The 21561-nt window shown below is 39.0% G+C and overlaps 1 long non-coding RNA gene across 1 annotated transcript; it reads left to right on the top strand.

Moving 5' to 3' along the window:
* Positions 1–3025: 3025 nt before the first annotated feature.
* LOC104248175 (uncharacterized) lies at positions 3026–10525 on the top strand. Its single transcript, XR_011406562.1, has 3 exons — positions 3026–3198; positions 3531–3597; positions 10235–10525. It is a non-coding gene; the product is annotated as an uncharacterized lncRNA (long non-coding RNA).
* Positions 10526–21561: the final 11036 nt, after the last annotated feature.

The following is a 21561-nucleotide window of genomic DNA, read 5'->3' as shown; positions in this document are numbered from 1 at the left end:
AATATTATAGGACAAATTTGATAGTGCTGACATAAATAGTCAAAGAGATAATGTCTTGAAACATATGAGAAGGTTATGGAGTAATTGGAGAGGATAACTGCACTTGATTGTGAAGTCTAAGCCATTGCGCGACATTCTAAAGGATGTGCCAGAGGGGGTCGACAAGAGTGATTGGGAATGGTTGGTCAAGGAGTACTTCTTATCTGAAAAGTTTAAGGTATGGCTTCATAAATATTTATAGCATCTTAATTTTTAAGCGGCATACCACACCTTCTATTTTCTGTTGTTGTTATAGGAAATAAGTATGAGAAACTCAGTGAATAGGTCTAAGTTTATTATGCCTCATCGTACGGGCAGCAAGCCTATCAGAGAGATTATTTACGATCTGGTAAATAAATTGTGCTATTGTATTAAGAAACCCCATCTTTGTTTAAAAGAATTGTGTGACTTGTTTATTTAAATGCGAAGGGAGGCAAAAATGGTAATCCACCAGATATGGAGACTATTTTCTTTGAGACTCGTAAGAAGGACGATAAGCTTGTCGAACCTGAAACCAATGAAAAATATGTATGTTGATTGATAAATTTCATTTTACACCCTTCCTTTTATCAAAGTATTACATTATTTCAAATATTATACCTTTTTAGGCCGAAATTTAAGAACTGGTACAATCCGAGCCGTCTCTTACAAATATTGAGGTTGTAGAAAGGTGCTTTGGACCTCAATGCAAGAGCAATGTTGTTGGATTTGGTGGTGGAATAACCGCTAAGGAGTTAAAAGGTGGTAATTCCTCTAAGGCTGCACTGTTGGATGAGTTGAATGCAACTCGGAAAAAAAATCTATCACTAAATAGACGCCTGGATAACTTGGAGAATACAGTTGCACAACTTGCAAGCACATACTCTGGTCAGCCTTCATCAACACCATCTTCAACTGAACCAGATACATGCATCTGAAAGGTTAGTAAACTTTTACCAACTTGTTACAATTATCACATGTCATATTCATTTATTTATCCACCTTGTCACTTTCTATTGTCATGTCTTTCTTTAAGCAAATTATAGTTCCACTATGATATGATGAGTATTTCTTAATCAAATGAATAAGCAGAACTTTCTTCTATTTTTCATGTCAACAACTCAGGTCCCTCGCTCTTTTTTGTTGAAGGATGAAATAAATAAATAATTGTTGTGCATGAACTGGTTGATCACCATCCTGCTTCACTTTGAAAGGCTTATATATTTCTCAATCTCTTATTTTTCGATCACTTATAGAACTTATTTTTCCTTCGCTAAAGTTTTCCCTTTTCTTTTATGTTAAATCGACAAAATTATATAATATTTTATCTAATTTTTGTATTTTTCTACACTCAAGAATGTTCTATAAAACTTTCACAAATTTTTATGCATAGACAATGAATTTATTTCAAGTATTTAGAAAATTCTAATTCACTAGCATATTACTTGTAACGACCCGACCGGTCGTTTTGAGCTCCGGCGCGTCATTCAGTAGCTTGAGGCCATGAGTGGCTTCATCCCAGGTATATTGACTTATGTGTATGGTCAGAATTAAAATTCAGGAAGTTTGGAGTCAAATCTAAATGGAAATTTTCATTTTGAAAGCTTAAAATTGAAGAAATGAACTAGGATTGGAATTTTGAGTAACCGACCTTGGAATTGGGATCCGAAGGTTCCAGCATGTTCGTATGATGATTTCGGACTTGGGCGTATGCCCGGATCGGGTTTTGGATAACCCGGGAGCGTTTTGGCGCCTATTGTGGAAGATAGCATTTTAGAAGAAATTGCATCAGTTTGGTTTAAAATGCATTTCAGTGTTATTGATGTCCGTTTGGGATTCCGAGATTGGGAGTAGCTCCGTATGGTGATTCTGGATTTGGGAGCGCGATCGGAAGTGAATTCGGAAGTTCGTAGGTCATTTTGGAGTCGTTCGGCTAAAGAGGAAAAATTGAAGGTTTTTTAGAAAATTTGGCCGGAAGTGGAAATTTTGATATCGGATTCAAAATGCAAATTTTACAGTTTGGATAGCTTCGTTAGGTTATTTGGGACTTAGGATTGTGTCCGGAATATTTTTGCGATGAAATATATGAATTATGTGAAAAATTTGAAGAATTTTGATATTTAATATTGTTAAAGTTGACTTTGGTCAACATTTTTGGTAAACGGACCCGGACCCGTGATTTTTCGGTCTTGAAAGGTCCATAGAAAACTATGGGAGTTGAACGTGTTTCCGAAATCGAATTCCGAGGTCCCAGGCCCGAGAAATGAATTTTTTCGTGAAATTATTTTCTGAAAATGTTTAAGGAAAATGAAAATGAAATTTGATCAGAAAGTAATGGTATCGGGCTCGTATTTTGGTTACTATGCCCGGTACATGTCATATATGTTGGTTAAGTGCTTCCTGTAAAGTTTGGTTACAAACGGGCGTTGTTTGACGGGTTTCGGCCTTAAATTGGAAAATTTGAAAGTTTATGAAATTTGAAAGAATTCTTGGATTTAAGGCTCAAATCATTGATTTTGATGTTATTTTGGTGATTAGATCGCTCGAGCAAGTTCGTGTGATGTTTTAGAGTCAGTGTTCATATTTGGTTTGGAGCCCCGAGGGCTCGGGAGTGTTTCGGAGGTGTCTCGGAATGATTTCGGACTTAGGAAAAATTGCAGAAATTCTGTTGCGAGTAGTCCATTTTGGAAGCTCATATCTTATAATCTATAAGAAATCAGAAAAAATGCAAAACATGAAAGTTGTAGCCCATACATTCTAGTTTTTGGAATAGTAAACCATTCGCGATTTGGATATCATCTCAGAAAGTTACGATGGATCGAAAAGGGCTGCTGGAGAGAATTTACGATGCACTTTAGAAGCTCATATCTCGGGATATATAAAGAGTTATGTGGTGTACAACCTATCAAATTAAAGATCTTTGAGTCTAGTTTCTAAATCTTCAAACCGTTTGTCATTTGGATATTTATACAAGACATTATGGGTGTTTAAACAGAAGGTGTCCTACAAGGAACAATTTTAATAGGATGTACAACTTGTATAGCACAAGTGCAAGGTACAACTCGACGAAGCACATGCAGATTCTTTTATACACGGATTTAGCTCACTTTTCTTCATTTCTTCAAAGTATGGACGATTTTTGGGGAGCTTCAAGAGGGGATTTTCATCATCAATGTGAAGGTAAGTTATCCCCACCTATTTTGAGTTAAGTACATCAATTATGTATGGATTTGAGCATGAAAATTGTAGAAAAATTGAGGATTTAGGCCTAGAGATTTGAAAATAAGATTTGGTGATTTGAGGGGTCAAATGAACTCCAATTTTGGTAAATTTTATATGTACGGACTCGTGGCGAGACGAGGAATCCGATGATGTGACTTTCGTAATTTTTCGAGAAATGGGCCCGGGGCTCGGGTTTTGCTAATTTCGGGATTTTCGACATTTTTCGAGTCTTTTCGATTGGGTTTTATTCCCTTAGCCTATTGTAACGTATTCGTTGTGGTTTTGACTAGATTCGATGCGCGAAGAGGTCGATTCAAAAGGAAAGGGCATTGCGGACTAGTCTACGGTCGGTTAGAGGTGAGTAATAGATGTAAATGCTATTCTGAGAGTTTGAAACCCCGGACTTTCACATCGTAACGCTATATTGAACTCATATGTTCATTATTGTCCTTTTTAGCCGGAATGACGGTTGGATATCCACGTGATGAGTATGTTAGTGTTGCGAGGTGTATTTGTACGACTTGATAGTGGCGAGGAAGCCTACTGGATAGTAGATGAACTGTTAAGTGATTCATTTCTTATTGTAATTTGTTGAGTAGCCCGAGTTATGGGTGCGTGAAGAATATTTTTCGTGTCTCCTAGTTAGATAAGTCTGGGAGCTCAGATCGCTTCCGTAAATATATTATGAGGAAATCATTGAGTCAAGGAGACCACCTCGAAGGTCGAAAATACTAAAGGAAGAATATATTCCTACTTGGTTGAATAGCCCAATAATGAAGGGTTGAAGGGTATTTTCTATGTGTTATGATTCAAATAGGTGCAACGCATGTCCATGTATCAATTTAGATTTATGTAATTGATATGCATTGTGATGCTTTGTCAAGTTGTGGATGTGTTGTTAGGATGGTTTTGGTGATTCTCTGGCAGGTGGATAGGACCAATTACAAAGGAGGCTCTGCCGAAATTTTTGAAAAATTTAGGACTTAGTAAAAAAAAAAATTGGTCACCTAGAGAGTGGGCTTAACTGTTGTGTGAGTAAATGCAAGAATTACAGAAGAGTTAAAATTCCAGATGATTTGTGTTTCCACGAGCTTATGATGGAGTGAGTTTAATCTCACCATGATATTACGACATCAATAGAGTATATGTGTTGTGATCTATGGCTTCGAGCTAAGTTGGGGAGCTTGCTGTGGATTAGCTGATTGCACGGTTTATTACCTGCGTGAATTCTGGTTATTGGCGTATTGGTGGGTTATTGCAGCTACGGAAAAGGACCATGAGTGGTAATTTGAGTAAATGAATTGTTGGATGCATGCTATGGTTAGCCTTATTGGCTCATGTTCAGACTTGAGGGAAGATTCATGATTTATGCCTCGTATAGGTGCAGGCTTCGAGGGAAGTGATCCCTCTAGGTGCTTTATCGAGAGGGTATTCATATGTTATAAAATTCAGTAGAGTTGGTTGCATTCGGGGCCAAGTCAGAGCTGGGTGGCTCTCAATAGCGGTCCTAGTTAATTCAAGAGGTAAAGTGTGGTGCCTAATGATTTTGAGTCTATAAGTACGGTTAAGAGTCAAGCTTTTGAAGCAGCTTATGAAGAAAGGCACAGAATGTTCTATGATGTTTTGACTTGCGGTGTAGCATTTGAGAGACATGAAATGGTCATGGTATTTGAGACAGCATGGTCTCGTGATTTAAGGTCACTCGGGGTGAGTTTGGTTGAAATAAGTTAGGTGTTAAAGGGAGATATTATTATTTCTAAGGCAATCAAGGATAAATTGGAAGGAAGTAGATTGATTAGCCATAGTTGAGTTGGTATACTGGTGTCAGTGATCGGTTCGTTCAGCGTGATCGAGTTATGCATGTGAGGCTTGTCGGCCGCAGTGATTGATGTTATTCTGAAGCATTCTTTTGTTAGGGCCTATTATGAGTAGGCGGATCCCAGAAAGTGTTATGGTGGCTTGGACAACTACTTAGAGATTGGCATATTCGACGATTATGAGGATTCGCCTGTATGCTGCTATAGTTCTCCTGAAGTGAGTTAAATGGAAAGTCTTATGTGATGAAGTATTAGCCTATCGGCGGTTCCAGAGTTGTGATGGAAATCGCGTCTATCGTATATTGGCACGTGAGGTGCAGTGAGTGGTATGGAATTTGAAGTAAGGACCAAGGTTGCAGTTTGGTCAATGACTGTGATGTCACGATCTCGGATGAGCAGTATATGAGTTTCAGTGTTTTGAGTAAGATGGGTATTGACGTCAGTATCACCTGAGGTCGGTGTTCTGTGAGAAAGGCTTTGCATCCTGGTTAGGGATTCTTGATCGCTTTTCAGCGTTAGTGCAGCTGGTGGTTTGGATGTGCAGACACGTTAATTATTTCGGAAGATGGTGGGAGCTTGTCCCACAGGAATATTGTATAAGTGTGACATGTAGTCACTTGATTAATTAGAAATTTAAACCAAGTATGAGGATTTTGGTAATATCATCCATTTGAGAATTTATGCCTGGAGGGCACTCTGTTTATTGGGTTATGGACCTGTGAAAGATTATTGGCCTAGCTTGGCACGATCAGGATCGACTTGAGGTCGGTGGATAGATTTAAATGTGGAAGTGAGCCTTACGTCAGGCCAGTTGTGTTTATTTCAGCAATGCGCTCTTTATGGAAGGATAGTCGCGGTCTTATTTCGTGGTCAGTTAATTCATGTAAAGATATATTGCACCGTATGAGTTGTGAGACGGCTTGGTAAATTCCTTATGTGTTGAGGTTCCGCTCAGCGGTGATGTTATATGAGCAGGATGAGACTTAGATCATGTATCGCACCTCAGTTGTGCTTGAGTTTGTAGCCTATAGCGCTATATGTTTCCTTGGGAATGATATTATGCACCTTAGTGTGTTTATGACCGATATTCGGTATTTTGATGTGATGAGCTATTCAGCTCGACGTATATCTCCTTATGTGAGTTCTATATGTGGATCGGGTGGCACACCGCCATGGGTATGTTGTTTGGATCGGGTTGCACGCCGCAACAGTGTGATGTTCAGTTCAGTGCCCATATTTGCTTTTGTGTGTTCTGTTTCCCTGTTTTCTGAGGAAGTCTATGTTAGTGTGCGAGTTGAGTAGTTCCTTCTAGAGTTCGCCTTCCTTTTGTATCGCGTTCGAATTGATAGCATACTGGCACATTGTGGCGTCTTGTGGGATTTTTGATTATGTCTGAGGTGGCTTATTGCCTGAGCAGTTCGTACTGGGTGAGACGAGGTTACTAGATTTGGGGTCAGTGCAAACTGATTATATGAAGTATATTATAGAGCAAAGATCATTCTTTGGTTTGGGACAAGGTAATGGAACTTGTCAGGAGTGTAGATCCAATGAATTGTTGATTCAGCAGTTGGTTGTGAATTTCGGCACATCTCTTCAGTCGTATCGGTGTAAAAAAAATAATAATAAAATAAACTAGAGCAAGACCTGTGTAGATCATGAGATGCAATGGGAGCATCAGATTCGTGGAATTTCGACTATTATGTTTAAAGAATGTTATTGTGGTTCTATGAGTAAAGTGATGCAAAGTGTGAATTCAGCAAAGTTATGCAGTCATGTTTGGGTACAGCGTGTGGAGATTGATATGGTGGTCGTATGATGGAAACAGGCTTGGCAGGGAAATTCAGGATGTTGGAATTGGGCCTAATGGCTTATTTGCTTGAATAAATAAGTATATCTACAGAATTATCGAGCTAATGTGCTCAACGGAGTAGTGGTAGCATGGGAAGGTGCATGATGTGTTAAACAAGTGATTTCAGACTACTTCAGTGTAGTTCTCAGCACGTTCGAGGACGAACGTATGTTTAAGTGGGGGAGATTGTAACGACCCGACTGATCGTTTTGAGCTCCGGCGCGTCATTCAGCAGTTTGAGGCCATGAGCGGCTTCATCTCAGGTATATTGACTTGTGTGTATGGTCAGAATTAAAATTCAGGAAGTTTGGAGTCAAATCTAAATGGAAATTCTCATTTTGAAAGCTTAAAATTGAAGAAATGAACTAGGATTGGAATTTTGAGTAAACGACCTCGGAATTGGGATCCGAAGGTTCCAGCAGGTTTGTATGATGATTTCGGACTTGGGCGTATGCCCGGATCGGGTTTTGGATAACCCGGGAGCGTTTTGGCGCCTATTGTGGAAGATAGCATTTTAGAAGAAATTGCATCAGTTTGGTTTAAAATGCATTTCAGTGTTATTGATGTCCGTTTGGGATTCCGAGACTGGGAGTAGCTCCGTATGGTGATTCTGGATTTGGGAGCGCAATCGGAAGTGGATTCGGAGGTTCGTAGGTCATTTTGGAGTCGTTCGGCTAAAGAGGGAAAATTGAAGGATTTTGAGAAAATTTGGCCGGAAGTGGAAATTTTGATATCGGATTCGAAATGCGAATTTTATGCTTTGGATAGCTTCTTTAGGTTATTTGGGACTTAGGAGTGTGTCCGGAATATTTTTGTGTTGAAATATATGAATTATGTGAAAAATTTGAAGAATTTTGATATTTAATATTGTTAAAGTTGACTTTGGTCAACATTTTTGGTAAACGGACCCGGACCCGTGATTTTTCGGTCTTGAAAGGTCCATAGAAAAATATGGGAGTTGAACGTGTTTCCGGAATCGAATTCCGAGGTCCCAGGCCCGAGAAATGAATTTTTTCGTGAAATTATTTTCTGAAAATGTTTAAGGAAAATGAAAATGAAATTTGATCAGAAAGTAATGGTATCGGGCTCGTATTTTGGTTCCGACGCCCGGTACAGGTCATATATGTTGGTTAAGCGCTTCCTGTAAAGTTTGGTTACTAACGGACGTTGTTTGACGGGTTTCGGCCTTAAATTGGAAAATTTGAAAGTTTATGAAATTTGAAAGAATTCTTGGATTTAAGGCTCAAATCATTGATTTTGATGTTATTTTGGCGATTTGATCGCTCGAGCAAGTTCGTGTGATGTTTTAGAGTCAGTGTTCATATTTGGTTTGGAGCCCCGAGGGCTCGGGAGTGTTTCGGAGGTGTCTCGGAGTGATTTCGGACTTAGGAAAAATTGCAGAAAATTGCAGAAATTCTGTTGCGAGTAGTCCAGTTTGGAAGCTCATATCTTGTAATTTATAAGAAATCAGAAAAAGTGCAAAACACGAAAGTTGTAGCAAATACATTCTAGTTTTCGGAAAGCTAAACCATTTGCGATTTGGATATCATCTCAGAAAGTTACGATGGATCGAAAAGGGCTACTGGAGCAATTTCGGCAGAATTTACGATGCACTTTAGAAGCTCATATCTCGGGATATATAAAGAGTTATGTGGTGTACAACCTATAAAGTTAAAGATTTTTGAGTGTAGTTTCTAAATCTTCAAACTGTTTGTCATTTGGATATTTATACAAGACATTATGGGTGTTTAAACAGAAGGTGTCCGACAAGGAAAATTTTTAATAGGATGTACAACTTGTATAGCACAAGTGCAAGGTACAACTCGACGAAGCACATACAGATTCTTTTATACACTGATTTAGCTCACTTTTCTTCATTTCTTCAAAGTATGGACGATTTTTGGGGAGCTTCAAGAGGGGATTTTCATCATCAATGTGAAGGTAAGTTATCCCCACCTATTTTGAGTTAAGTACATCAATTATGTATGGATTTAAGCATGAAAATTGTAGAAAAATTGAGGATTTAAGCCTAGGGATTTGAAAATAAGATTTGGTGATTTGAGGGGCCAAATGAACTCTGATTTTAGTAAATTTTATATGTACGGACTCGTGGAGAGACGAGGAATCCGGTGATGTGACTTTCGTAATTTTTCAAGAAGTGGGCCCGGGGCTCGGGTTTTGCTAATTTCGGAATTTTCGACATTTTTCGAGTCTTTTCGATTGGGTTATATTCCCTTAGTCTATTGTAACGTATTCGTTGTGGTTTTGACTAGATTCGATGTGCAATGAGGTCGATTCAAAAGGAAAGGGCATTGCGGACTAGTCTACGGCCGGTTAGATGTGAGTAATAGATGTAAATGCTATTCTGAGGGTTTGAAACCCCGGACTTTCACATCGTAACGCTATATTGAGGCGTGACACGCACTCCATGGCGAGTGCGGGGTCGGATACTATTGGGGATTGTGACTTGGTCCATCCCGTGTGATGTTTATACTATACTGGTGATTGATACACATACTTCATTGATATTACTGGGCTTGATGCCATGTTTGGGGCCTTGTGCCGATTTGTAAAATCCTTCGAGGATTGATATTACTGCTTAGCATGATTTGCATATCATTTAATTTCAGTCCAAGGTTTTAAATGTTGTTTTGCAAACTCAGCCATAATTCTAAGTGTTGAAAACTTAAATGATATTTTTAAATGTATTCCGGGCTGGGAACTTCTGTTTTGTAAATGCCCAAGGGGCTTATTATATTATTTTCTGGACTGATTATAAAGTGACTTGAAACAGTGGTAACAATGACACTGTGTGATATACTTGAAACAGTGGTAACAATGACACTATGTGATATACTTGAAACAGTGGTAACAATGACACTGTGTGATATACTTAAAATAGTGGTAACAATGACACTGGATGATATACTTGAACAGTAGTAACAATGGCACTGTATGATATAAATTGGTCAGGTAACAATGGCTGACCGGTCAGGTAACAATGACTGACCAAGATATTGCGCTTGGGCTGTAGGAGCCCCTTCGGAGTCTGTACCCACCCCCAGTGAGCGCCGTCGACGATAAATAAATATGGATGGCTCGGGTTGCACACCGCAGTGGGTACTGGAATGTACCATCATATGCATTGCATTGCATTCATGTATTTGTATTTATACTGGTGTTTAGCTGCTCAGTTCCATATGTTGCTGTATATTTGGATTTTAGCTTACTTTGTGTATTTACTGGATTTTCTTATCTTCGGACTGTAGTTACTTTTATTACTCACTGGGTCGGAGTACTCACTTTACTCCCTGCACCTTGTGTGCAGATCCAGGGCAGTCTCAGGCTCAGTAGATCCAGTTGATCAGCAGATCCAGCTTCTGGGAGTATCGAGGTAGCTGCACGGCGTTCGCAGCCATTGATCTTCTCCCTCCTATCCTATCTCTTTATTTCCGCATTATCAGACTTTGGATATACCATGTATTAGGATGATATTCTGTATTCTAGAGGCTCAGATTCGTGACACCGGGTCCTAGTGAGATTATATTGTGTATTTTGTTAAAATCTTCAGTACTTTAATCTTGCTTAATTGATATTTCTTTCCACTATTTTTGATAAATTGGGTTAAGTGTTGAATAATGGTAGGGCTTGCCTAGTAGTGTGCTGGGCGCCATCACGACCGGGATTTGGGTCATGACATTACTGGATAGCAGTCAACTAATCAGATACCTCTATTCCTGGATTTCTACAGAGATATCTATTTTGTTCTTCGAAGTGTCACTTTCAAATATGCTTTAGCACATAGTTTTATTAGTAATATACAAAAAGTAGTAGCAAGTGCTTGTAGGTATAAAAAGAAATGGTAGTGTCTCTACCATATGGAGTTGCGGCCTTTTTTATTTTTATTTTTAACTCTTTATTGATATTGAGCAGCATTAGATAGTGTCATTCAAGATACAAACAAACACAATAATAGTAGGAAAAAGATGACATAAGTTTCATGAATTAGCTTGTTTGATATTTTTATCTCAATGTATTATGTGTGCTGATACCAAAAAAGATTCTTGATAAAAGGAAAGTCCCTAGATTAATTGGAGAAAATATCTCCAGCCATTTGCAGCTTTACTTGTGAATACATATATTTAACTATAATTGGTATCATGGCTTTCACATATTGAATAGGTGAAGTTATGTTTGATTTCTGTATTACTTGGTTTGAACTAGTCCATGTAGGTGAAGTAATGTTTGACTTCTGTATTACTTGGTTTGAACTGGTGCATAATTTCATAAAATAGGAGAGCACAGATTTTTGTATTTTCTTTTACTTCAATTATTAAGATATTCATGACTATCTATATGGACATCAACCATCCATTAGCTTTGATCATTGGAACCTCACTTTCTTTGATTCTTATATTATGATAATGTAACACCCTTTTACCAGTCATACCAACCGCTTCTTATAACGGTACATTACCTTTTTTGTTCAGTTATCATCAGTTAATTTTAAAGTTGGAAAACTTTTTACAGTACATTAGCTCTTATCATTTGTAAAGTTCACTCGCAATAGTGATTATTAGTATATGTTGCTCGTGTGATGATATGAATGTCGTTAATGTTATAATACTATACGAACTCTTATGAATAAGAAGATGATAAACATTAGTAAAAAATATGAAAACAAGAGTAGGTCCCCACCCGAAATTAACTTGATGGTGAACAGATTTGCATCAATGAACAAAAATAAGAAACTCAGCCTCTTATTTGGTTAGTATATCTTTTTCGCTTTCTTGGGTTATCTCAGTCGTTAGTAACAGAAGAGCTCTTTCAAGATTTTGGGAGACGTGACAGGAGAATAAAGGAAGGAGCTTAAAACGTACTGGCGGTATAAAAAGATTTACACAATCGGGTCACTTGTAAGATAATTACAACAAGATTGTATGATATTTATTAAATGGTGATCTGCTAAATATGGTTGTATTTGCTATCACAGCTTAAACTGATCACGTAAAAAATGTTTTACACTAGAATATAGTGAATTCCATCCATTTTATGTTTCCTACAATGCTTATATTATCTTTCTGATTTTTGTTGTTGTCATAGATTCTATTGTCTATTTTCTTCTTGAGCCGAGGGTTTCTAGGAAACAACCTCTCTATCCCTCCGGGGTAGGGGTAAGATCTTCATACATGCTACCCTTCCATATCCCACTTGTGAGTTTTTATTGAGTTGTTATTGTTGTAATTATGTGTGCTGATTTATTTTGCCTGCTTCTAATAATTTCTGTTTTTAGAAATGCTGTTGTTTTTAACCCTTTTTGTTTATATCTTTTATTGATGCCCCTTATGTTCTAAATCACCCAAGCCATCTATTAAGAGGATCCTCCACCATGATTTGGTGGTTTTGTATTCTTAATTACATGTTCTGCTATTTGTAAAGCCTCAAAACTATACACTCCTAGTTGGTTCAGTGATCACATCCTTCCCTCTTAAGAATGTTGTGGGTTGGCTTCATTTGTCCCTTTCCCTTGATGTCTTCTCTGTATATGTTTCCGATTTGTTGCATCTTTAGTGATAGTTTTCCCAATCATATTCTTGACTTTTCTTAACTAGCTGATGTTGTTGTTTTAATTCACTTGTAGTTGAAATATCACCCTGTTCAACATTCGCTTTTTTTTATCTCCATTCTTGCACAACTCTTCTTGGTCTTCTCCTTTGTTGTTGGCCAAACTATCTGTTCTTATCATGCTCATTCACTTTTTGCACAGTTATACCCTATGCTTATACATTTAGTATTATTAGCTTTCTCTTTCACCATGTTTGAAACTTTTTAATAAAGGTTATTTGAATTCCAGAAAAATTTGTCTTATGCTTTAGATTTATAATTGCCATGTTTGATTTATTTACTCCAATTATTCAATTAACACGGTGATTAAATTTATTCATTTATTTTTTTTAAATATAATAGTTAGAGAATTTTTTACTAAATTGACATAAGCTTGTTCTTTTAACAGATAAAAAATTTGAAGTATGAGGATGTCATTGAAGAAGTACAAAGCAAGTTGATGCGTATTAGATCGTATAGCTCTCTTGGCAGTTGTGTAGGGATGTTGTCATTGTACATATATTATAATTTTGTTTTCTATCTTATAGGATTTGATAGTGAGAAAGTCATACAGTTTAGATGTGTGTATATTCTAGTAATGTGTTGTTTTATTGTTCTTTCTAATTGACAGATTAATTTTATGTGAATCCATGTGATTATTTATTATTTTTTCTGATGTATATGTATAAGTATATGGAACAATGAATATTATTGCAAACACATGGAAAAATTTATGAATTATCTAATTGCATTTATTAAAATTTCATATAAGTGAAGGAAAATATGGTCATTACAACTATTTAATGATTGGATTGTCAAATTGTTAAACAGGTATTAGCGAAATAAAATTAGTCGTTAAAAATATTATCGTTAAAAGTAACAGAAAATTAACCAAAAAGAACTCCAGTCGCTAAAAGTAATTATAGTAATCGAATTTGTGGTTGTTTTTAAAGAGCTTTAACGACCGGATGACAAATCAACGAGGGGAAAATTCGGTCACAAAAGAGTAAGTATAACAACCATAAAATATGTCGTCGCTAAAGAATCTTTAATGACCGAACTCCAATCTGGTCGTTAACTTTTAACGACGGCGCATTTAGTGACCGGTGACGACCAGTTTTTGCCCGGTCGTTAGTGACCTATAGCGACCATATTTGGGCTTTTAACGTCTGGATGTTTCATCGCTAATAATCACTTCTCTTGTAGTCGGAGTTACAATTCACATGGTGCACGCCCACATGCCCGTCACCTAGCATGTGCGTCACCTTAATATCAATCACATAACACGTAATTCAGGGTTTCATACCCTCAGCACTAAGTTTATAAGGGTTACTTACCTCGAACAAGAAAATTGCAATACCGATGAAGCCAAGCGATTCTCCAAGAATGCCATCTCATGCGTACCAACCTCCAAACGACTCAAAACTAGCCAAAAGCAACTCAAATACATCAGACAATGCTAAAGGAACCAATCCCAATCGAACAAGGTCAAATCTTGAATCAAAAGCCCAAAATCGGCCGAAAATTCCAACTCGAGCCCGCACCTCGGAACCCGATGAAACTCAAAAAATCTGACAACCCATTCAATTACAAGTCCAACCCTACGAGTTTCACTCAAATCTTAGTCCAAATTAGTGTTCAAAACTCAAAAAGTCATATTATGAAACTTTAGGCCAAAACCCCCAATTTTTCTCTTTAAATTCATCAACCAATTGCTAAAAATGAAGATGGATTCATGAAATGTAATCAAAACCGAGTGTATAATACTTACCCCAATCCTTGTGATTAAAATTGCTCCAAAAATTGCTCCATTCCAAAGTCCATAGCTCAAAATATGATAAAAGAACCAAAACCTCAATTTTATAGCTTCTGCCTAGCAGATTCCGCATTTGCGGGAAAAGGCTCGCATTTGCGAGACAGGCCACTTCTGCGATGGCCATGGTCGCATCTGCGATTGCACTTCTGTCATGCCCCAAACTTGGGGAGCGCGACCGACGCTCAACCGAGTGAACATGGCTGAGCAAGCTTAGATTCTTTCTACCCAAACTCACTCATGAATAAAGAGAAGACATATTTTTCATTAATTCGATAATAGAGAGATCATTTATACAATACTAAATCAATTCATTAGTTACTTCAGTTTAAAGCCTCAAAATACCCACATTCATGTGGTCTGAAGTAGAATAAGTGATCAAAATACAATATAGGTTGTTGGACTTTTCTAGCACCAATGTATAACCCACATCGTGTCTACGGAGCCTCTAAAAGATACAAAAAAGTATTATGATAGTGCCCGCAACAAGGTGTCACGACCCTAACCCCGAACCCGGTCGTGATGGCGCCTTTCGTGAAGACAAGGCCAGCCAGACCAAAACAGACCACCTCTTTTAAATAATTAAATACCATAAGTAGTTCTAAAACATGATATAATAACCATAATTTGTAGAAATAACGATAACAACAGTAGAAACCATCCCGACACAGCCCAAACCGGGGTGTCACAAGTCACGAGCATCTATTAGAGTATAAATATGACTACAAGGTCTGAATGTACAAAACAGGACTGATGAAAGAGAAGGGAGAAGAGCGGTGCTGCGAAAGTTGGCAACCACCTTGCTAAACTCCGATGACTCAGCCTCCGATCAGCTCAACACTCGCTATCGGATGAATACATACCTGCATCTGCACACTAGGTGCAGGGAGTAAAGTGAGTACTCCAACTCAGTGAGTAATAAAGGTAAATAACAACTGAGCAGTAAGAAATCACGTAAAGCAAACCAACATGTTGTATAGAATCAATGTAAAACCCTTGAGAAAAACAGTGACGCTGTGAAATCTTTAGAAATATCTTAGCTCAGTTTAAACCTCTTTCGAAAATGGCTTTTTCAATAGTTATGCAAATGAATGCAAAACAATTAGTGCAGATAAGCACAGAAATCCGCCCCTTGGGCTCAACACTCAATTTAACAGGTAATGTCAGGCAATCAGGAAGATAACACATAAAGTAACACAATCAACAGGTAATGGCAGACAAATGGAAATAAAGTAAACACATAGAACAGTACCAGACCCTCGGGCTCACTCTGTGATCACAATGGGTACCCGCACTCATTGGGGATGTGCAGACTCTGGGAGGGGCCCCTTACGGCCCAAGCGCAATATCAAGCCATCTCATGGCATCAAATCTAGGCCCTCGGCCTCATTTCACTCAAGCCACATCGTGACGTATAAAAGTATCTCAGGCCCTTGGCCTCATATCACTTAATATATCCTCCTCACATATGGCCCTCGGCCTCACTCAGTCCGAAAATCATCACAAGCCCCTGGGGCATTAGTAAAACAATAGTTCTCAGCCCAAAACATCATTTAGAAATATCATTTAAGTTTCAAATCTGAGTAAAAGTGGTTGAGTTTGTAAAACAATAGATATCAACAGGACTGAGTTGAAGTAATAATTCAAAAATAGTGAGGAAATAGTGATAAAATCCCCGAAGGTTTCAGATAGTTGGCACGAAGCCCAAATATGGCGATTAGCCTAAATCATGATGATAACAAATAAGTTTCAGTCAAATACGCAGTAAAATCATCAATTGGGACGGACCAAGTGACAATCCCTAATAGTAAACGACCACACACTCATCATCAAGCGCGTGTCTCACCTCAATATAGCACTACGATGTGCAATCCAGGGTTTCAAACCCTTAGAGTATCATTTACAATCATTACTCACCTCGAACCGGCGAAATCCCTAGCTCGCGAATCCTTTGTCCCCAAATCGGCCTCCACACGCGTCGAATCTATCCAAAATCAGAATGAATACATCGCAATATGCTAGGAAAATAAAGCCCAAGCGAAAACAATCAATATCGGGCACAAATCCCGAAATTATCAAAACCCGAGCCCCGAGACCATTTCTCGAAACTCAGAAATATTCACATCATTAGATTCCTTATCTCCTCACGAGTTCATACATATCAAAGGTTCTCAAATCCGACCCCAAATGGTCCTTCAAATCCCAAATCAAAAGTCCAATTTCTCAAGCCCTAGTTCTTCAATTTTAGGCTTAGTTTTCCATGAATTTCTAGGTGGATTTCACAATATAATCGAGTTTTAAGACCAAGATTCTTACCTCAAGTCGATGCCTCTTGAATCTCTCTTTAATTTCCTTCAAAAATCTCCAAAAACGTGCAGCCATGGGTTAAAATAGACCCAAAAATCGCTAACAAGACGACTTATAACATTCTGCCAGGCCTGACTTACCTTCTTCGCGAACGCGGTCAACCACCCACGAACGCGTAGCACAAAAATTGCGTTGACCAACTTTACCCTATGCGAACGCGACATGCCAGTCACGAACGCAGTGCTTCCATAGCCTTGACCTTCACGAACGCGTTTGTTCTATTGCGAACGCGATGACTAACTGACCATCAGATCCAATTCCTCCTACGCGATCGCGTATACACCTTCGCGAACGCGATACAGTCCTCTCACAAACCTTCGCGAACATGTCATGGACCCTCCCGAACGCGAATGCTTAAGAACCCCGGCCCTTCGCGAACGCGAAGGTCAAAATGCCTGCAACTGAAACCTGCAATTTCTTAAGTTCTCAAAACATGAAATTGATCCGTTTAACCTCCCGAAACACACCCGAGAGCCTTGGGACCTCAACCAAACCTACCAACATAACCCATAACATCATTCAAACTTGTTCCAATCATCAAAACACCTCAAACAACATCAAATTACCCGAAACTCATCAAATTCAAGCCTAAGTTTTCTAAAAACTTCCGAAATACGTTTTCGATAAAAAACCCAACCTAACCACATCCGAATGACCTGAAATTTTTCACACACATCCCAAATGACATAAAGAAGCTACTTCAACTCTCGGAATTCCATTCCGACTCCCGGATCAAAATCTCACCTACCAACCAGAAATCGCTAAAATCTCAACTTCGCCAATTCAAGCCTAGTTCTACTCCGGACCTCCAAAACTAAATTCCGATCACGCTCCTATGTCATAAATTACCCAACAAAGCTAACCAAATCATAAGAATTTCGTTCCGAGCTCATATACAAATAAGTCAACTCTTGGTCAAACCTTTCAAATTCAAAGCTTTCATCTGAGATTGTTCTTTCAAATTAAATTCTGATTAACCTAAAACCCAACACCAACGATTTACGTAAGTCATATTGCATCACACGGGGCAAGTCATGCCCGAGAACCGGCGATCAAAGTGCAAAAGCTCAAAACGACCGGTCGGGTCGTTATATCCTCCCACACTTAAACACACGCTCGTCCTCGAACGTACCCAGAGTTGTTCTAGAAGCCAACCAATAATTGAATAACTTTACCATGCATATACCCGGGGGTGATCCCATGTCACCCTATCTCATATAGGTCCGATAACACATTGCAACTGAAATTACCCAATCCAGTCTGGCCCTTAAGCCATAGAACCACATTTCCACTTCTGAAACCATCAATACGATCAAAACCTCACACCTATACTCTGAATAGACCTGAACCAGCTGTAATAACCCATGCCTGCAACCTCAGGAGCAATCCCATGATATACCACATAACTCAAACACTCGTAGCGATAACTTCTATTCACAGCAGTTGTCCACAACAACCGAATACTGGTAGAAAACCTCTTATCAGCCAAAGTCTCATTCCAACACTGTCATATACTGCCAACAATAAATGAAATACGCAATAAACCATAACCATTTTCTCAGATCACCCATTCATGAAGCCACTTCTCCTCTGACAAATTCCATAGCAAATTTCCGAGCCGAACCTCGATATTAACCTTCTAACATGCTGAAATCGAATCCGTTCGTATTCATTGATGATCCCAACAATCTCCTATAATCCAACACACAACTCTGGTGACATGACACATCAATAGAGGCCTAAGCCACAACTCAAGCTCACCAGTTCCGCCACAACACAAGGCTGGAACCCGTCTCACATCATAGAATAGAACACACAAATCTAACCTGTAAGGTCATATCCCATATAGCTTCGCTGCAATGTGCGATCCTATCCAAACACTGCTCCACATGAAACACCTCAAGTCACTATGCTCGAAATTGACAACCACGCACGATTTTATGTCTGGAACCATATCAGATCATTACACCCACGGTGAAACAAGTAACATATACCACGCAAACCCGATAGGACATAACCAATACATCGTTCACCGAGCAACACCCAATTACTCTTCCCGCTCGACTTCCACTACGAACCCTAATAGAACCGCACCATGTGTGCCCATAACCAACAAATTATAACGTTTCGCAACACAGAAAGGCAACTCATAGATCTCCCCATATCAATAATAAACTCAATAACAGTCGAATCAACCTATCCCTCAACAATACAATTCGGGGCCAACCAAGCCGACTCAAGCTAGAACACGCATCCACATTGGCCTGCCAACGAACTCCTTACCAAGGAAGCCTGAAGTTGCTCCTTCCACTACTATAACTCTTGCCGAAGCCATACAATACAGTGCCCGGCACCAAATCAATACCGAAATCCGCAACCTCGCCCGGCGACATGCCCGGCTACAAGAAACATATCCGAAAAGTCCCTCAACACCGGAACTGAATCAATGGTAGAAACCTCTGCACTAACATCCATCACGAAGGCCCAATTAAGAAAGGCAATCCTTCCCAACCATCTATTGGGTCCTTGAAATATAAACCACTCTACTAGAACATAATCCGACGCACCTCGCCACTCAACCCGTGGCATTTTCGGCATAGCCCAAAGCGCAATAGTTCGGAATAACCCAACACGGAGACAACCAGTCTAAACCCCAACATCACATCCAAAATCTAATATACCAAACAACAAAAGATCCGCTCGGGTCTCCAAACCTCGATAGTCACTACACAGTACCGACACACGCGACTCACAACCACTACATAGCCTAAACATGAGGACTCCTAGTCTCCAACTCCATATAGCACATGAATCTTCATACTTGATCCCAATTCTGTCGTCTGAACACATACCACACCTCAAATACCAAATCACTCCACGGGAGGTATTCAAATATTCCTTTGTTCCCCCAAGCAAACTCGAATGTCAGCAGTCCATCTAACGAGAAAGTGCCGCAATACTATCGAAGTGCCATCAACTTAAATCACATTGTCTTTTCTGAAACATATAACCTCGTCAAATCACTCCAATTAGCAATACCATTTCCTTAATCATCTGAAGATCATTCCTCTAATCATCTGAAACTGCTCGTGCTGCCTAAGAATTTTATGACCTTCCTCTCAAAACCTAACCGCAACCTCACACACGCAATTCTCAATCATTTACAACATACCGCATAACCCATACCATTCTAGGATAACCATGAGAACTTCATATCCCTTCCGAACTGCAAGCAACTATGCATTCCACTAGCCAAGAACTTCCCATTTATCCCATCTAGAAAAGAACCACTATATATCCCATGCTTCTAATGCCAATAGGAAAAATATACCTCTCTAACTGTGGTGGAAACCATCTAGAACTCCCCGAATTCCTCTTGCACGACACTAACTCATCAGGACTGAATCCTTCTAACTCAACCGAGCTATGCATGTCACTAAAACCCAAAAGAATTGCGGTGAAACACCTGCAGAGACTCGTTACCTCGAAAACACCCAAGGAACTAATCATATCCTTACCATACCGATCTGGCCTACTACTACGCTATCCTATCTATTCGAGTTTCCCTCTGATCTACCATTAGCTTGACACTTCTTCTTGCTAAAATACCACAATTCCTCAACCCATACTCACCACGGGAGACCCAAGCATGAAACTACACTGTCTAAGGCTCATAAGCTGCTGAGTACTCTCTTAAATGTTTTCAAAAGCACCACATTCGATATACTTTGCTCTGAAGAACTTCCTGCAAATCTAAATTCGTTACCTCCTGATACTGATACATAGAATCCCATAATTAATATAGAAAACACCACAAATCTTGACATCTTCCAATGAAAACTCAGTCTCTAACCACATATACAACTTTAACGTACCCTATTGTTACATGTAGAATCTTGAACACATTAGAACCACTCCCACGAGTTATTCACTCTACTCAAACTACAATTAGTCTGATCAAATGAACCGATCAACCTATGCCTCATTAGCACTCCGACACCGCAGAATGTGACATCATTCCATTACAACCAAGCAACTTCATGCTCTATGCACCGAGCATCCTTTACCAATAACAACTCAAGACATTCCATGATTCTTACACACTTATGAAGCATACTATACACCTTGTTAAGAATTTTTACTTTACTCGAGCCATCCTCGGTCTCAATCCCCGTAGGCCATAACTGATTCACCCGAACGCCTCAAATTGGGGCCAACATAGCACATAAACGTGCAATCAACTAATCAATAGCAGACTCCCCCACTTGGCCCGAAGCCATAGATCAAAACACACTCAATAACTCATAACGCATATACTCTATTGCTGCCATAATACCATAGTGAGATTAACTCAATCCTTCATAAGCTCGTGGAACACACACCATCTGGTACTTCATATCTTCTACAAATCTTGCATTTACTCTCGTAACAATTAAACCCAATCTCTTAGGTGACCCAAATTAAATTCATACATATGTTTCACTTGTAAATGGGATCTTCTAACAGACAACATACAGATCACACAACTCCAGAACACTTCACAGGAGATAACCCACCTGCTTCTCCTTAAACTAACTTTTATGTATACCTTCCACCGTCATAACCATTACGCAGTCGCTTAGTCTTCCTGAGTCTGAACTCATACCGCAATATGAAATCTAATCCACTCCCAACTAGGAGACATGAAAAGATTCTTCACACGCCCATAACTCGGGCTATAACTCGAATTAAGACAGAAATCGAGAACCTAATAGTTCTTCTATCCTCCAGCAGACCTTTCTCGTCACTTCTAAATCATACGAATACATCTCGCAGCACTAACGTTCGCATTACATAGCCATCCAGCCGTCACTTCCATTAATAGAGAAAAA

The sequence above is a fragment of the Nicotiana sylvestris genome, chromosome 4, assembly GCF_000393655.2.
Source record: "Nicotiana sylvestris chromosome 4, ASM39365v2, whole genome shotgun sequence".
Lineage (NCBI taxonomy): Eukaryota > Viridiplantae > Streptophyta > Magnoliopsida > Solanales > Solanaceae > Nicotiana > Nicotiana sylvestris.
Note: the sequence above shows the minus strand (reverse complement) of the source record. Positions and strands in the feature narration are given on the sequence as shown.